The sequence below is a fragment of the Eretmochelys imbricata genome, chromosome 3 (genome assembly GCF_965152235.1).
Source record: "Eretmochelys imbricata isolate rEreImb1 chromosome 3, rEreImb1.hap1, whole genome shotgun sequence".
NCBI lineage: Eukaryota > Metazoa > Chordata > Testudines > Cheloniidae > Eretmochelys > Eretmochelys imbricata.
The window spans coordinates 51,658,345-51,664,344 of NC_135574.1; positions in this window are offsets into that span (position 1 = coordinate 51,658,345).

Sequence of the window (6,000 nt, forward strand, 5' to 3'; positions counted from 1 at the left end):
ACTCATCTGTAACAATATCATTATATTATTTGAGATCATTGCATGGAAATTAAGATTATGGTATTTATTATTATTTATTACAGTGGGTCTAGAGGACCCAGCCAAGGTCATGGCCCTGCCGTGCTAGGGACAGTACAGATGCATAATAAGAGAGAGTCCTGCCCCAAAGAGATTACAATATAAATACACAAGGCAGACAAACATTGGCAGGGGTAACAGGGCATAGAGAGGTGAAGCAACTTGCCAAGGTTACACAGCAAGTTAGTGGCAGTTCTAGGATTAGCACCCAGGTCTTTCTGACTTCCAGTCTAGTACCCCAGCCACTTGACCACATTGCCTCCTATGCTTATAACTACTTTTTGCACTTTCCAGTCTATGTGTATGTGTGGCTAAAGCACTGAAGTTGGAGACTTTTACTAGCAGTACTAGCAGGCAGCGTATGTCCCCTAGGTATGTGAGTATAAAGGGGAATGGTCACTGCATCCCTCCTTCATACCACCATCTAATGAATATCTGAAATACCAGGGAAGGTGGGATGGTTGTGGAAGGTACATGTACACAACACACTTCGAAGAACAACAGCTGTTTTTTCTCCTTCAAGTGATTGAGCACACATATATTCCATTGTAGGGGACTCATCAGCACTTTCCTGGCATGTGGTGAGACTTTGGGATTACTTAAAGGGAGATGGCAGCACTGATTTGTTGAAGCTCACATCTGCTTGGGAAGCTTGAGTAACTGTACAGTGTCTGGAGAAAGTATGTGCAGATACCTATGTTGCAGTTTTACAAATGTCCACTATAGAGGACTGATCGAAAAGGCTGATGAGGTGGAATGAGCCCTATTGGAATGGGCTGTTATCCTCGGAGGAGGAAAGACATCAGTCAGAAATGCAGCTGAATATTTGCTGAGCTGCAACAGGTTGCTCTTTAATCCTTTCAGCCCATGCTATAAAAGTCTAGAAGATGATCTGAAAGACTTAGTGTAATCCAGGTAACCTGGATTTGTGCTGGAAATGGCCCACCTTGATCATCATACACATTGTAAGGAGAGTGATCACTTTACATAAGCTATTACCAGCAGGAGAGTGGGGTGGGGGGAGAGAAAACCTTTTGTAGTGATAAACACCCATTTTTTCATGATTTGTGTGTATAAAAACAAACATCTTCTGTATTTTCCACAGTATGCATCCGATGAAGTGAGCTGTAACTCACGAAAGCTTATGCTCAAATAAATTGGTTAGTCTCTAAGGTGCCACAAGTACTCCTTTTCTTTTTGCGAATACAGACTAACACGGCTGATACTCTGAAACCTGAATATCCAAAGTATACAGATTTTCCTTAGCCTTGCTAGAGCAAGGTTTTGGAAAGAATACTGGTAGATGTACAGTATGGTTGTGGTGGAATGCCAAAACAACTTTAGGCATAAACTTGGGGTGTGGGCTAAGAGACCTTTCCCTTGTGGAATACCATGTAAGAAAGGACAGCTAGTAGACCATGAAGTTCTGACACCCTTCTTGCAGAGGAAATTGATACAAAATGCTGTTTTCATTGATAGCAACGGTAAAGATGTAGATGCCAAAAGCTCAAATAAGAAACCCATTAAGCATGAGAATACTAAATTCAGATCCCATAGAGGTTCAGGTTTAGACATAGGAGGGTAAATATGAATAAGTTCTTCTAGAATTCTGGATATTAAGGGATATGAAAAGATAGACAACTCATCCACAGGCAAGTGTAATACTGAAATGGCTGCTAAATAGACTCATAAACTGATAGAGAGACCAAAAGATTTCAGATGTAACAGATAGTCCAATATATGTCTGATCTCTGTGTGACTTAGTGATGACTGGCAAGATTCAGCTCAGACTGAAAACCTTTTCCATTTTGCCATTTACTTGGCTTTGGTGGAAACCTTTGTGCTGTTGACCAAAATAGGCGGGATAGCTTGAGAGCAGATTTTTTCAGCATTACCCAGCCAGGAATCATCCAAGACTAGACATGGAGAGAATTGTAGGTTAGGGTTAGGGTTAAGGTTGCATTGTTCTGAGAAAAGAAATTCTCAACGAGAAGTAGAACTATGGGTAGTCAATTTGAGAGTCAATGTAGGTCTGTGTACCAGTACTGCCTTGGTCAGGCAGAAGCTATCAGGATCAAGAAATTGCCTTATTTCTTTTCAGCTTTCTGATTACCCTTGTAATTAGAGGAACAGAAGGGAACATTTACAGTAGAAGACTCATCCAGGGAAGAAAAAAAACATCTGTTTTGGAGCCCGGGCTGTGATCTGCTCTGCAACAGAATCTCTTGAATTTGTTATTCAGGTTGGTTGCAAAGAGGTCTATTACTGGGTATTCCCACTGGCAGAAAAAATCTTGTAAAATTTCTTTCTTTATAGACTTGTGATTGTTTGTTAAGTACTGCCACAGTATTTTTAACTCCTATGAGGTAAAATGCCTTTAGCACAATGACAGATTTCAGAGTAGCAGCCGTGTTAGTCTGTATTCGCAAAAAGAAAAGGAGTACTTGTGGCACTTTAGAGACTAACCAATTTATTTGACCATAAGCTTTTGTGAGCTACAGCATCCGATGAAGTGAGCTGTAGCTCATGAAAGCTTATGCTCAAATAAACCGGTTAGTCTCTAAGGTGCCACAAGTACTCCTTTTCTTTTAGCACAATATTATTCTTTAAGTAGAAGTTCCACAAGTGGATTGCTTCTTGCCAAAACTAAGTCAACCTTGCATCTTCCTGCTTGTTCAGATAAAACGTAGCAGTGCTGTTGTCAGTAAGAACTTGAACCACCTGATTCGTGATGGCCATGTTGAAAGTCTCACAGGCCTGAGAAATGGTTTCAAGATCCAATATATTTACATGGAAGGAAGCCTTCTGCAATGTTCATAGTGCTTGAGCCTAAAGGTGCCCTCAGTGGGTACTCCAACCTATGATGAATAAATATGTTACAAGAGACATTACTGGCTCTGGTGGTAAGTAGCGAACCCCCTTGCAAATGTTCTGGGGATCCATCTCATGGAGGTACAAAACTCAGCATGTCCAGAAAGGACCTGCTTGGATGGTACACTGAATGAAGCCAGGCCTGTGGACTTCTGAGGTGAAATCTGGCATGAAGAATCACTTATGTGCATGAGGTCATGTGTCCCCAGAGCTGGAGGCCAGAATGCACTGTTGTCCTCAGGTCAGACTTGCGATTTTCACAAAGGATCTGCCTTTTGGCAGGTAAGCCATTGCCATCATGGCATTAAGATCTGCCCCTATGAAATGTGTGTGTGTGTGTGTTGGTATAAATGTAGATTTCTCTACATTAAATTTAGCTCCAGATGAGAGAACAGACCTATGGATGATGAAGATGTTTTGGATGTGTCCCTCTGACATCTCCCAGACTAACCAATCATCCAAGCAGGGAAATATTTTAATTCTGGAATTCAGAAGATGGGCTGCTACTGCTGCCATATGCTTGATAAACACCCTTGGTGGTGAGAACAGACTGAAGGGTAGCACAGTGTACTGCTAGTGCAGGTTCCTGACTATGAATCAGAGATATTTTCTGTGGCCCAGATTTACCCTCTCACCGCAAATGGGGCAGGTGTCAGGAGAAAGGATTAACCACACCATGCTCATGGTTCTGTGAAGGAGTCACCAACTAATATCCCCAGCGGGCCAGGGGACCAGAGTGGAATGCAGACTGGCCCACCTGGGCTCCTCACCCTCTTGGTGTCACAGCGGGACATGAGGGTGAAGAAGTGAAGGGTGTGGAGCCTATGTACCGCTGTTTCCTAGGTGGGGTTCAGAGACAGACTGGCTTCAGATTATGCAGGTAGCTCAGGTAGTGCGGAGGGGGTGCCTGGGGAAGCTCGCAAGGCAGGGGCCCGATGGTGAGGTCCCCAAGGCCTGGGGTGAGGGATGGGTGGAGAGCACCCTCACACAAGACCCACTGGAGGAAAACCTGAGAAGTTGGTGGTAAGGTTGCCCACTCTTCCTGGTGTATACGCTGGGGGACACAAGGGGATGGAGAGTCCCAAGCACTGGCTGAGTTCCAGGCCATCCCCACAGTCTCTCCAGTTGTAGGGGCGAGTCATGGCAGCTGAGTGAGCAGCCTGGGTCTGGCTGTTTGTTTACCTCACAACCAGAACCCTTATGGAATGAATACCCCCACGGGACCAGTGCAGTGCCCACAGCAGACCAAACCCCTTCAGCTCTCTCCCCCGCCCCCAGATAAAACTCAGATACTATGCTAATTCCAGGGGTGGGAGTGGAAGCTGCTTTTCACAACCAATCCAGACAAAGCTCACCTCCTCCCTGGGTTCCCTGGGTGCCCAGTGTGAGAAACCGGAGACAGTTGTGCAGAAGGCCTGAGCTCTGACAACTGAAGTTGTCTGGAGCTGTGCTTTGAACATACAAAGTGCATTAAAAATGCAGTATTCTGAAAAGTCAGCCCCTAGGTGTCATTCCCAGCTATAAAATGGGAATAATGATGTCACCTAATCTCATGGGGATGGGAGAGGGGCTGTGAAGATTGCTTCACAAATATTAATGAATTTTTCAGACACTATGGCAGGAGCACCACAGAAATGTCAATGAGGAATTAATATTTTTGTATTCAGCAGGGGATTTGGATGGTGTGTTGGTTAAGGACCGGGGCCATACATTAAATGAGAAAGATAAAAAGAAATACTGAATAATTGCTCCATCACTGAGTGAGGCTAGAGTCTTGTGGAAAAAATAGTATGTGATCATGTAATTAAAAAGAAAAGGAGTACTTGTGGCACCTTAGAGACTAACCAATTTATTTGAGCTCACGAAAGCTCATGCTCAAATAAATTGGTTAGTCTCTAAGGTGCCACAAGTACTCCTTTTCTTTTTGCGAATACAGACTAACATGGCTGTTACTCTGAAACATGTAATTAAAGACTAACATAACACATAATTTTCAAAGGGGCTGAATTAAGGTCACTTGGATAACATTAATTCTGGCATTTCTTAACTTCTAAGCTCTTGACCTTGCACTCTTAGCATTCTTTTACTGTAGTTTTTTGTATGTTTATACATGATGTGTGAGATAACTAGACCTACAAGCAAGCTTCATGACAGATTTATATTATAGCAGATAGAATGAAAAATTAATTAAAGTGTTTGCCTTTTTTTCAACATAAATGTAAGCTGTAAGCACAACAGACTCAGGAGATGTTCTAAATCTATGCACAAAACTGCCTATTTAGCTTGCCAGATGCTTCTACTTAATTCCCCCCCCCCCATCTTTCAAGGTTCTGTTACAACACCTGCTTACTCGCAATGATTAGGTGCTCCAGACACAGAATCTATACCGGCTGGTGGTTAAGCTACATGAAATTCAGAACAGAAAAACAAGGGTATACACATAAATCACAAACAAAACATGTAACACTATTGTATAATTCCACATAGTGCATTTACTGCAAATATCATCCAAAACATCACCAACATGTTTCACTTATTTCTCCTTTTCTTTGCAGCCCCTGGGAAGCAGGGCTACCAGTTTGCTTACTTTAAATAGAAAGAACTCCTTAATGTCCATGGGCCTGGTTCACCACTGTATTATTCCAGTATTATGCAGGTTAAACTCCATTACTTCAGTGTAGGGACACAATGCTAAATCAAACTGTGTCTTGGGAAGAATTTGAAAATATTTAGGTATGTGTTCGTTATTGAAAGAGTTTGTGGAAGTTCCCATTCACTTTAAGGTTCTCATTCTTGAGGTGATAATATTAATGAGTAACAAATGAAAGCTTTCATTCTCTATAAATATCAGGTATTGTGATATCAAGAAGTATGTATACATTCAAAGATAAATGTCTTACCATTCCTAGAGAAATATAACACTATAGAACTGAATGCGGTCTCTGCATTTATGAAGGAATCCTCTGAGTGGGTCACAGATGACATCATGGTTCCCCCACCATAGAATAGATATGTATTGTCAATACAATGTTTGGTAAAAATATTTATTCC